We start from the raw sequence: 12,691 nt of genomic DNA, 5'->3' as shown, positions 1-12,691 counted from the left end.
AACATATGTGATTCTGAGTGATCGTAGATGGTTCTGCATGAACACACTTGCACAAATATTATGACATGTCATCAATCTATGAGGGTAATCAAGCACACCATCCTGATGCAGTAACATCTGCTGGAGGTGTTAGGAGGGACACTGCTATAAATGCATGTGACATTATGATAAATCTAAGCTAGTTGACTGGTGTGCATAGCATATATATGGCACAATCCACACTGTCATGAATGTAATATTTGCCATCTATGTTGTCAAACAGCTATGAATGTACTGTGTACATCACCAGAACAGGTATCACACATGCATCTGGTGTAACACCTTGATGGGTGTTTTGCACCATCAGATAGTAATGTTTATACAATAAAAAAAATACCTTGGTGTGGCCAATAAGATCTGTAATAGCACAGTATGGCAAAGGTAGTACACTTCTGTTACACATCACTGGAAGATGTGTAGGAAGGTATGTAGTTATTGGTGTGATGAAGGCTCCAAACTATGGGGGTATTATGGCCTTTGATGTGGATGTCCTGTACATACTCAGTAGTTATGTTGCATACAAGGCAGTACTCACCACTGTGGCTACATGCTGGTGCACATTCCATATACTATCTATGGCAGGACACAGGTCACATGCCAATTGGTCTGGTTATAGGGTGTGATGTCTACATCATTGTTGATTTGTGTGTTTGTTTTTGTAACGTAACAAATACCCCCATGTTTTTGCTTCATCTCATGTGTTGTCATGGCTGTAGCAGCAGTCTTTGGTGTGTGTTGATACTGTCTGTATTATATTAATATCACAGTTGGAGTCAAGGATTGCTCACAATCTGTAGTCCTCCAGAGAGCTGTTTTGATACAGGATTTGCATGTCAGTCTTGACTTCTGTAACTTAAATAATGTACAGGGAAGGGCCTAGCAGAGAGCTCTGATGTATGGACCAGATCACTGAACCAGAAATCTACATCACTTCACACATTTCAAAATATTTAGATGTCACATATGTGATCCAGTGCTCTACTGCCTTGGTGATATAGGTCTTTACAGCCATATCTGACAGTGTTGAGTGAATACCTCAGTGCGGATTTGTGTCAAATGCCATGGCCTGGTCAGGTTTCACAGGATGATAGTGTTCTCATCATGCATGCCCTGATAACCTCTGTCAGGACATCTAACAACTGTAAAAGACATGGATTTAGAATTAACAACTCCCATATGTCTGTTCCACACAGTTGAGTTACTATTAGTATCCATATAGAAAAGTTCCATGATTTCCCACCAAGAAAATACAGGCCCTACAAATCATGTCATGACATGTGTGGATTGACTGAAAGCCCTTTCACTGTAATCTGTTTTGTATAGGATAAAGTGACTTGTGCCTGGTCAACAGACCCTCCCCTGATGGGAATAATGTACATCTGCAAATCAGCTATAGCTGATGACATCAGCAGTGTATGGTGAGGAGAAAATGCTGATAGTAGTGTCCCACATGCTGGTGTAAAATGCTCTCTCTAATGTCACGCAAGTGAACATACACACACACACACACACACACACACACACACACATACACACACACACACACACACACACACACACACACACACACACACACACACACACACACACACACACACAAACACCAGTTGACTGCAGTGAGAACAGAACACCCTACTTATCTAAGAACTCTGACTAGAGAACTCTGTATTTAAGGCAAGCAACACAGCTCAAGTCTGACTTGGAGAGAGTCAGACAACAGTTTATAGCTAATGACATCGGCAGTGTCTGGTGAGGAGAAAATGCCAATAGTAGTGTTCCACATGCTCATGTATAATGCTCTGTCTAATGCACTCACGCGCGTTCGTGCACACACACACACACATACACACACACACACACACACACACACACACACACACACACACACACACACACACACACACACTAGATGACTGCAGTGAGATTAGAACTCCTACCTAAGGATACAGACTAGACAACTCAGTACTTTATGAAAGTGTCATGGCACAAGTCTGACTTTTACAAGGTTATGGAACAACTTATAGTGGATGACATCACCAATGGATGATGGAGTGAAGATGCTGGGAGGCCAGCATGAAATGGATGTATACATGTCAAAAAATTGGCAATCTGTGGGATTGGAGTGGTAATTGCAGGATACACACTTATGCTCTTCTGACTAGATAGACACACACACACACACACACACACACACACACACACACACACACACACACACACACACCTCCAAGTTGACTGCAGTGAGAATAGAACTTCTACCTATCAAAGTACATAGACTGGAGAACACATTACTTTTAGCAATCGACACAACACAAGTCTGACTTTTATTGAATGCTGGAGAGAAGATGTTCAGAGGTCTGCATTAAAGAGATGTGTAGGCATGTTCAACTGTCAAGATATTTCCAGTTTTGCTTGTTACCAGATTGATAAGTGTGTATATTATGTGGTGATTGTGTTCCAATGTGCATGTATACTTTAAGCTTTACAAACTATATGCAAACAGTTGTCCACATTACTAAGTATTCGAGAATCTGAATGTGTGCTGTCATTTTAAAGATGTGCATGGTATGTCACACAACATTTCTTATTAATGTATGTACTGTAGTTGATATATTTGTGAACAAGTACTGAGAGACCAGGGTTGCAGTGCATGGGGGCAGGTAACACATGGCTACATTGTAAATATGTGACATATTCTTAGATAAGACCTTCATTTTTTTTATATTGCCACATGTAGTTTTATGGTATGAAGACTAAATGGACAGTAAACTGAAGTAATACATGCTATTATTTACTTTGTGTAGTGCAACAGTGAGCAGTGGGTTTGCACGATGGCTGACAATGTGTTTGTGCATGTGAGTTACACATTTCTATTGCTTTCCCCTGCTTGAACATAGTTAAGCAGTGCACAAATGTAAGGCTCATACCTAAAATTATGAGAGTTACTACTGAGTGTATGATGCACACCTGCTGCTTAGCTGACTTTGGGCAGCAGGTAAAATGCATTGACACATTTCTTTTTCAGCCCAGACGATAGAGGGTTCGAATCCACGTGTATGTAATATTTTCAAGTAAGTGCCAATAATGCAGTAAAATTTTACTTTATTCTGCCTTTAGCATGTGTTAGTGTATTTTGCCATAGTGCAGCAAGTTTAAGCAGCATTGCACAGGGGTAACAACACCACAGAAGAGCCACTTACCATTGCTTGGCATTGGTGCATGATGCCAAACTCTGTGCAAACACAGAGGACAAAAAGTGAAGGCTCCATTTTGTTTTTGTTTTGTTTTTTTTAGTACTTATGTGTGTTGTGAGTGATTCTATTTTTTGACCAGATTATAGATGTTAAAATGTGGGTAGATAGGAATGTGATTAAATGGGGGACAAGGAGGGGGCAGAACAAAGGGAAAGCAGTATAGGAATGTGTAGGAGGGAGGTAAGAAAGAACCATAGTTATCAATTTCTTCAATAGTGTAAAATGAGAATATGTATATAATATTATCTGAATTTAGACTGTCACCTCCACAAAGATGGGTGACAACAATGCTATCATGTTTTATAGCCCACTGGACTAAATCAAGTGTGTCAAGAAGACATGTGTGAAATGGAGAGGTACGTATAAGGCAATATCTGTTTTCTGGGATAGGTGTCCATTTCTTTTTTGTTTTTGTTTTCTGCTTCAGTAAGAGATGAATGCTGGGTAAAGGACACTGGTAGACATTGATATTTCTGGGACTGGCAAGTTGGATAGGTGAGGAAGCAAATGCAAACAAACAGGGCAAACAACACAAGATACAGGAATGGTGAGGGACACAAAATGTTGGGGGACACCATGATTGGGTGAGGGAGAGGACAATGCAAGCTCATGCCCATCAAATATGAGGACAGTGAGAATCTAGTCCTCACCTGCAGGACTGTCATCACTGTCCCCTTATTCTGCTGCCTACTAGAATGTCTGACATATTCTCCTCCTGTGGACCACAAGGGAAAGCAGCCTCTCCATTCAGTGTAGGTATAACAAATACTAACTATAATTATGGATTGCTCAAAGTACTCCTTGCAACATGCATATATTGCACCTATGCTTGGTCCAATTGTACAGATTACAGTCAACAGCAGGGCCTTTATGCCACTTCTATAGAGTTTAATTTATGTAATATTATTAAATATTATTAAATACATTCAGCATTATATAGTTGTTACTTGTGGTATTTGAACCAACAACCTCTGACTGCAGTCTTACACTTGACTCCTAAAGTTGATTTGTGATACAGATTTATGCATGCAAGCTTGCTTTTACAGTTAGGATATGAATGTTCACTTTGCTACTATTGTATAGAAAACTAAAAAAAAAAAACAATCTTTAACTTTTAAAGCTACAATAAAACTTCTTTTGTGCTGCATACATACCACTTGCTTCCATCACTCTCTCCAAAAGATCTGTATGAGCTTACAGAGTCAAATCAATTTCAGGATTAGCTGTAAAAGGAAGAGAAAGGAACAGAAGAGCATTATACATACCACTCTTGTCTAATTTAAACTTTCTGTGTATTCTAAATTATCTTTATTAGCATGCTTACACCGCTGTGGGATGTTGCTGGTTTGAAACTTATCCAGCCACTGGTTAAGCATATCCCTCTTGCACCATTGAAATAGTGCCTACACTATTCTCCAGTCCATGGGATGCCAGTCGCACTGGATACAGATTTGGCCAGACTACTCCAAGCCTCAGACTTTTACTGGGAGCCAGAATACTACCACTGCAGAAGCCTTTGGCTGTGGCATTTTACCAGGAGTACAGTACATATCCTGGACTCTGGAACACCCCACCTCTCTGCTCTAAAGTGGGCACCTTCCCCTCTAATGCCAGACATGTCTAATCCCAAAAGTAGCACAATGGCAAATGATTTCCCACAAATTCCTTTTATCACATTTACTGGTAGTGGACAAACCTGAGAAACAATACCAATTGCCTTTGAGTGATATTCAGCAGACAGCAGCAGTGACAAGCAGGTTGGAAATCAATTTTTGAAACTGAAAGGTTAATCTGAAACTTGATATTAGTTTGTGGGGAGTCTGCTGCTGTAACTGTTTTATGACTGAACTTTGCAGACATGCATTGGGGGCATAAATTTCACAACCTCACACATTTTTGTTTGGTTTCATACACTGATAAAATTAATTTTTTACAGTGTGGGATTCAAACCTATGCATAAGGGATAAAACATTTTCTTCCACAGCTGTGACTTTCCATCTTTCCCACAAAGAAGTGCTTCTCAACATAGTAATGAATCAGTAATAAATACAGATAACAGTTTGAGGTTAACCATGTATGTGTGTAACCTGAGAAAGGTCTTTTATGTAAAAAAGCAGGATACATCGAAAAACACAGAAAAATACTGCAAGTACACAAAAAGTCCACTCAAAGATAATGGATGGCCCAACTACTCTAACGTTTTCGTACAATATGAGTCACACCCCAAGTAATGAAAATTAAGTTTTATTCAAGTCAGTACAATAAATTAAAATAAATCCAAGTCAATACAGATAAGCACTTTCACCCCATATCTACAGAACTTCATCAGATAATTGAAAAACTGTACAATTCCCTTTTTAAAAGCAAGTTAAAATACATCACAAACATCAGATGGAAAGCGACACACACCCTTAAAAACACAGCATTAAACACATGGAATATTGTGAAAACATGAACTGCACATATTTAAAAAGCTCTAATAGATAAAATACACATATTAGAAAATATATATTTATATGTAGAAATATATACATATATGTAGAAAAATATATATGTAAATATAAATTATCTCTCTATTGCTTTTAATTTTAATAAGGAGCTAATGAGATGTTTTCATTCAGACCTGGCCAGTTGCCTGCATCTATGAACAACTGCCAATATAGCTCCCTTTTCTCTAATAGCAGTGACCAGGCGCTACCTCTGATTTCTGTTTTAATGTTGTCAATGATAAAAAAATGGAAAGAATGCCCTTAATTTTCAAGAATGTGTTTACATAATGCATTTGTTTCCTTTTTTGTTCTAATATTGTATAAGTGCTCATAAATACGATTTTGTAGCTATCAGTTTTCCCAATGTAGTAACAACAGTGGTTTCATGTAGCACAATATATAACTTTCTCAGAACTGCAACTGTATTTTTGATAGAGTCTAATATTGATGTTAATAAGGAACATATCACCTTCTTTAATATTTTTACAGAAATGACACATACCACATTTGCTCATGTAACCAACCTTATAATTTAGTTGAAAATGTTTGGTTTCAAAAATACTCTTTAGGTTTCTACTCGTTTTAAACACTATTGCAGGACCAATACCTATATGGTGTCTTTTGGCCTTATCTTGACATAAAATAGACCAATTCTTATCTAATATGTTCTTTAGTTCAAAACTATCAGATGTATAAATCGTAATGAAAGATGTCCTATAATCCTTTATCTACACTTTATTGTAATGGGTGGCATTGATCATAATGGAAGTATTATGTGTTTCATGTTCTGATAAAAGGGGTAAATAAAAATCCCTTTCCCTTTTATTAACTACCTCAAGTAATATATCAATAACAAATTTAACAGGATAGCCTCTTTTTATAAACATTTGTTTGAGGCTGTCATATTCATTTAAAAATTCATCCACAGTTGAAACCATTCATGCAGTGCGAACAAATTGCCCCTTCACGATGGCTTTCTTTTGTTTCAATGGGTGAGTACTTGAATAATGGAGCAAAGAATTGGAGTATGTCACTTTCTGAAAATCCTAGATGTGAATTTATTATTCTAGTAATCTTTAGTCAGAAAAATATCCAGAAATGAAATCTGATGTAAATCACATGTATGGGTAAACTTTAAAAATTGCATGGTGGAATCAATGTATAACATAAATTCCCTAATAGATTCACAAGGTCCATCCCATAAAATAAAAAAATATAATCTAGGAAATGGGTGTAATGCTTAATGTATGTGTAAAAAGTGGAAGAAAATAGGAATTTCTTTTCCCATTGTGTAACTATAACATTGGTGTACAAACCACCACAGGCTGAGCCCATAGCCACTCCCTCTTGTTGCAAAAAGATCTCATGGTTAAATAAGATAAAATTATTTTTGAGCACTATTTTCATAAGGTGTGTATGGACAAACACATCAAAATGGCCAACATTTTTATCATAAAGAAACTCAGTGAACCAATCAAGACCAATGTTGTGGGGAATAACCGAATAAAGATCTTTAATGTCGATGGTTAAAATCACATCTGTTTCTTTGAAAGGTATTTTATCAACTGATTCCAGAAAACTCCATGAGTCTTTACATATGTGAGCTTCACTATAAACTAAGCTCTTCAATTTAGAATCTAAATGTGTAGCGAGGGGATGTGTAATAGAACCTTTTGCATCTACTATTGGGCGCATAGGTGGTTGTAATAGATTTTTATGTAATTTGAGTAATCCAAACATTACTGACAATTTAGGATGTAAAACTGGGGTAATTCAAAACTTCAAGTGATATAGATCCTTCAGTAAACAAGTCCTGTAATTCGTTCCTAGTTTTGTTGTATGCTCCATTTAGTTCATTTGTGGAGGATCTCACATAGGCTTTACTATTCAAAATATATAACATTTTCTTGTTATAATCCTCTAGATTCATTAAAACCACCCCACCCCCCCTTATCAGGTTTCATGATTCTGATCCTGTCCAAGACATTTTTGATTTCCTTAATAATTTGACTGTCTCTAGTATTCATTAAGTTACTTCTCCTGTTTTTAGAGTTAAGATTGCGAATGTCAGGTTCTCAAATCCTTTCAAATAGTAGGATCATGGGGTGAAGTGGGGGGGTTGTAAGTGCTAGAAATTGCTAGAGGGTTAACAAATTGATTGGAGGGTTTAAAGCCATTTAAGTGTTTGCCACATTACTCCATTGTTGAGGTATAAAAGTGAAACCTTTTGCAAAAACATCGCAATGTTCTGTGTTCATACATACATTTGAGAAGTTATACACCTTAAAATCATCAAGAGAATTAGTTGTTATAATACATGGGGGTAAAGGGTGGTCAAGGTAATCATCTGGGGAACTAATCACTGCTGTGACATTATGTTCACTAAAATTGAAATTTATCAATTCCTGTTGTTCCAGGTTCAGTTGTAGAATTTCCTCCCTCTCATGTTGACATTCCCTCCCCTGCTCCACTGGTTGTTGGGGTGGTATGAGGATGTGTGATTCTCTGCCTAACCATTGTCCAGTGGGGGGCTCTGTTATTTAGATGCTCTGAGCTTCTCAGAGGGGGAAACTCTTCTTGTTCTAAAAAAAATCTCCTCAGAATCCCTGTGTGGAGAATGAGCCTGGGAATTAACATTGGGAGTCTCATTGCGGTCCACAAATTTGTTACCCCATTTTTGTGAGGGTGGGGGATTAGGATAAGCTGCACCTTTGTTATAGTCAGCTTTATCTCTAGTTAATTTCTTCATCTTGTGAGCCCTTATATTAGAAGTTAGTTGATTAATGCTTTTGAAAATACGTGCATGTAACAGACTCAAGCAATTAGTTAATTAACTTTTCATTATGTTTTGCAATCACATTCATATAGTCAATACCATGTTGGTCAAATAAAGCAGTCAGTTCATTAAAAAGTGGAGAACCTGCCTGTAACCCATTAGGGTAACGCCACATACATAGCCCTTTGGGTACAATCTTCTCCTTGATGCATTCTGGCAAGCAGGCATTGTCTAACTGAAGATGTTTTATTTTAGATAATTTATTGTCAAAAAGTATGCGGTGGAGTTTAGATCTTTCACTTTTTAGAATTTAAAGTCAGTGGATTCGGTGAATTTATTACCTATTTGGATTTACATCTTAGTATGGATAGAGAGAAAAAACAGTTTCATCAGTAAAGTCTATAGGAAGCCAGTTTTTGCTAATCAGTAATCCTCTGAGGTCACGTTTTCTATCCAGAGGGTATAGCATGGAATGGTTGAAAAAGATAGAGAAAGAAGTAATGGTGCTAAGGAAAGGTGTGGCAACAACTATTTTATTGTCTAGGGACATTTGTGTAAGTCCAGTATTAAAAGTTTCTACTTCCGATTCCATTAATTACAACATTGCCTTCCCTATACCTATAGTAAATGAAATGTGGTTTGTTAAGGAAATTATAGAGAACAACTGGAAAATTCTATTAGGCAACAAAGAGTTAGTGGCTATAATAGGTAATAAACCAAAATTTACTTACAAAAAAGTATTCAACATAAAGTCAATGTTAGAATTTGTAAATAAAAAAGATACCAGCAGTATGAGATTAGGTAGTACTAAGAAGGGTACATACACTTGTAGAAACTGTAAACAATGTAGGTTCATTAGTAATAGTTCTTTTATTACCCTAAGTCACCTGAATTATACTCTATGGGCATGGCCGGCCTTAGGCATAGGCAAACTAGGCACCTGCCTAGGGCACCATTCAGGCCGGCCACATAAAGGGCACAATTTTATCTACTTGCTTTATTTACATCATCAAGCTTGTAAAATTTGTGTTCTTCCCCCCTTCTCACCAGCGTTTATGCCCTCCCCCCACTTTCATAGTCCAAACCATGATTCACATAGCACTGTCCCCTGCTGTGTTGTTCCATTCCCTCACCCTGCTAGTATAAAACACTGATCATACCCGCCTCTTATCCCCCTTGCTTTCTTAATTAACGGGTCAAAGGCGGACTGATCATTTGTTTGGATTTCTTTCTTTTTTTCTCCCCCTGAAGACGTGCGTGAATCGGTAGCTTAATTCTCTTCTGCTCCTCTTGACTCTACAGACAGGCCGAGAGCGGTCTTATTTTTAATTTTTTCGTTGTTTGTGCTTAGGGTAAATTTTATTATAAGGAAAATGCCAGAAATACAAACTGAAGCAAAAAAACTTACAACTAACTGCAGGTTAATGGTTGCTTTGGTACCTATAAGTAAGAAATATTAGTTAAAAGATGAAGAATGACTTTAGTTAGCTACAAATACATTAACCTGCAGTTTAGTTGTAAGTTTTATTATGATCTGAACCGATAATCTCTTACAGGTTTATACACTAATCTGTTGCAGTCGCTCATTATCCAGTGGAAGAGAAATATCTGCAGGGTGCAGGCAGTTGCTATCTGAGCTTTTATTTTCTAGTTCTTTTATCCCAAGAACTGAACCTTGTGAGATTTGCCAGGATACAAAAGAACTAAAAAATAAAGGTGCATGGTCACCAACTGCCTGCAGATGTTTTAACTGCTACCTAGGGTCAGGAAAATCTGCTCCTTGCCAGTACATACGCCTCTACTTGTTTTTCCTTGTAAGAAAAATAATTAAACCACAGAGCAGGGCACATTATATTCATACATTTCTTATGAAAGTCTTGGAATCCCAGAATCTCCTAAAGAGGAGCACAAGTTTGTATTTTCCTTGATATTTTTGGGAGCGTAGTAGCTCTTAACTTTTTATCTGAGGAATTAAGGGTAAAGCAAACAATTTGGGAAACAGTTTCAAGTTAGAAACACGACTGTTAGACTAGAAAGTTAATACAAAGAGATGTGACTCGGCACATATTTTCTGAAGTAAAAAGTTTGTAACGGTCATATTTACAACAATTGTAATTAAAAAATACAGCTGCAATATGTAGCCATACATATTTAGGGCATTTATTAGTACAAATGTACTTATTGCATAACTTAGTTTACTCAGTATACTTTCTGTGATCTGTTAGGGTCATGAGGATGTTGAGATTTATTTTTGTTTCTCCTCAAAGTGTAAGCTGCTGTTAACTGAGGGGGGTTGCTAGGTGTTGTACTGGATTCTGTGATCTGGTGTCGTGAGAATGTTTGTTTTTTTACCATTTATTTATCTTTGGCTCTAAGTGGAAGCTGCTGTAAACCAGGAGGAGGGGGAGGTTGCTAAGTACATTGTTAGGGTGGTGAGAATGTTTGACCATTTGTCTCTGGCTGTAAGTGTAACACATTTGGAGTGATTGAATTTGCAAAAGATGTATTCAGGCTGAACCAAGCAGTCTGTTCAGAACGGATGCACAACGTGGCATTTTTGTGTTGCTTGCTGTATTGCACGTGTAGGTAAAATGCAGGTTTGATGCAAAACTAGTTTGCTTGTAAGTAAATACTACTAGCCAAACTCAGTGTCATTGAATATTGCCAGCTTGCATTCTCAATGGTGTAATTGTACTGAAGTGGAAGAGGACTGGATGATTCTGGGGAATGTGTGCAAAATTAATTCCATTTAAGACTTGGATTGTAGTGCCTCTGAATAAAGGTTCTTAGGTGCTAGTTCTGTGAGCCTTAAAAGTTAGAGTAAGCTGCCCAGTGGGAGAAAAGGCAAGATAAGTGAGGCAACATAAGAGATAAGCAAATTGCAGATGGAGAGAGGCAACAAGTAAAGCTTGGTTTCAGATAAAAATTGCTGTAGTATCCTAACTGTTGTCATGGCAGCTCCTGTACTGTAACCTTCCATGCAGGAGCAATTCTCACAGCTAAAGGGAGAGACACATTTAGTTTCACAGTATAAAAGCAGGCACATAGAGAAGTTTGAGAACTACTGAAGAATCTACCTGATTTCACTGTCAGTGAAGCTATGTGAGATCATCAGCAAAAAAAATGGAGAGACCGTCTTCTAAAGTGGCAATTGCATCAGTTTCTGAAAGCAAAACACCTCTTGTACTGTCATCAGAGCAATTTTCTTTAAGGTAAATATGTTTAGGACTGAGTGGTGAAGGCTCTAGATGTCTGGCTGCTTACTGATGGCTCTAGATGTTTGACTGTGTAATGAAGGCTGTAGATGTATATCTCAGCTGCGAGGGCACTAGATGTATTTCAGAGGGGAAGTCTCTAGATATAAGTCTGAACAGCACTGAGGGCTCTGCAATGTGTGACTGAGCACTGAGGGCTCTATATGTATGATTGAGCACTGAGGACTCTAGATGAAGGATTGTTAGTGGATAATCTAGACTTGGACTTTAGTAAGGCATTTTCTTGTTACCTATTAGACTACTGAATAAGATTTGAGAACTTGGGAAGGAGTAGAGTTTAACCCACCAATGAACTGAAAAACTTAAGCAGGCAAATCTTAGCATGTGATATTTGGGTCAATAGATGTCAGGGAAGTAAATACTGTAGGAAGAAATAGCCAGGGAATTGTTATGGCTAGGCTTGTATATGCCCTAGGGCCGATAGCCTAGTACCAAACTATGAACCTATGAACCTAGGTGTGACTGAATTGTGGTGGGCATAGCTTAAACTGGCCAAATTAAGTAGCACTGTAACAAGGAGACCAATTCCACAGTGCTTTTAGTGACTGTGTCACGCTATTGCCATTTTGTAATCTGCCTGAATCCACTGTGTATAGATTTCCAAAGGATATCCAGATTTTTGCCTCTTTTTTGTCCATTTTTCATCAAATTGTGGTTTTCTGTCAAACTACTGGTACATCATTAAAGATTGAAGTTAGAAAATGCTAGACATTTGAGTTTCAGAATTCATATCCTTTAGGAAATTCATGTTAATGCAAAACCTGCTACTTTATCAGCTTTCTAAGTTTGTAAGAGCACTATTTAAATGTTTTCCTATTTTTGGTGGCCTTTGTGTCTCTTTTTTTATGGCTTTGTCCA

The sequence above is a fragment of the Protopterus annectens genome, chromosome 1.part0, assembly GCF_019279795.1.
Source record: "Protopterus annectens isolate FY-2018-M chromosome 1.part0, PAN1.0, whole genome shotgun sequence".
Taxonomy (NCBI): domain Eukaryota; kingdom Metazoa; phylum Chordata; order Ceratodontiformes; family Protopteridae; genus Protopterus; species Protopterus annectens.
Note: the sequence above shows the minus strand (reverse complement) of the source record.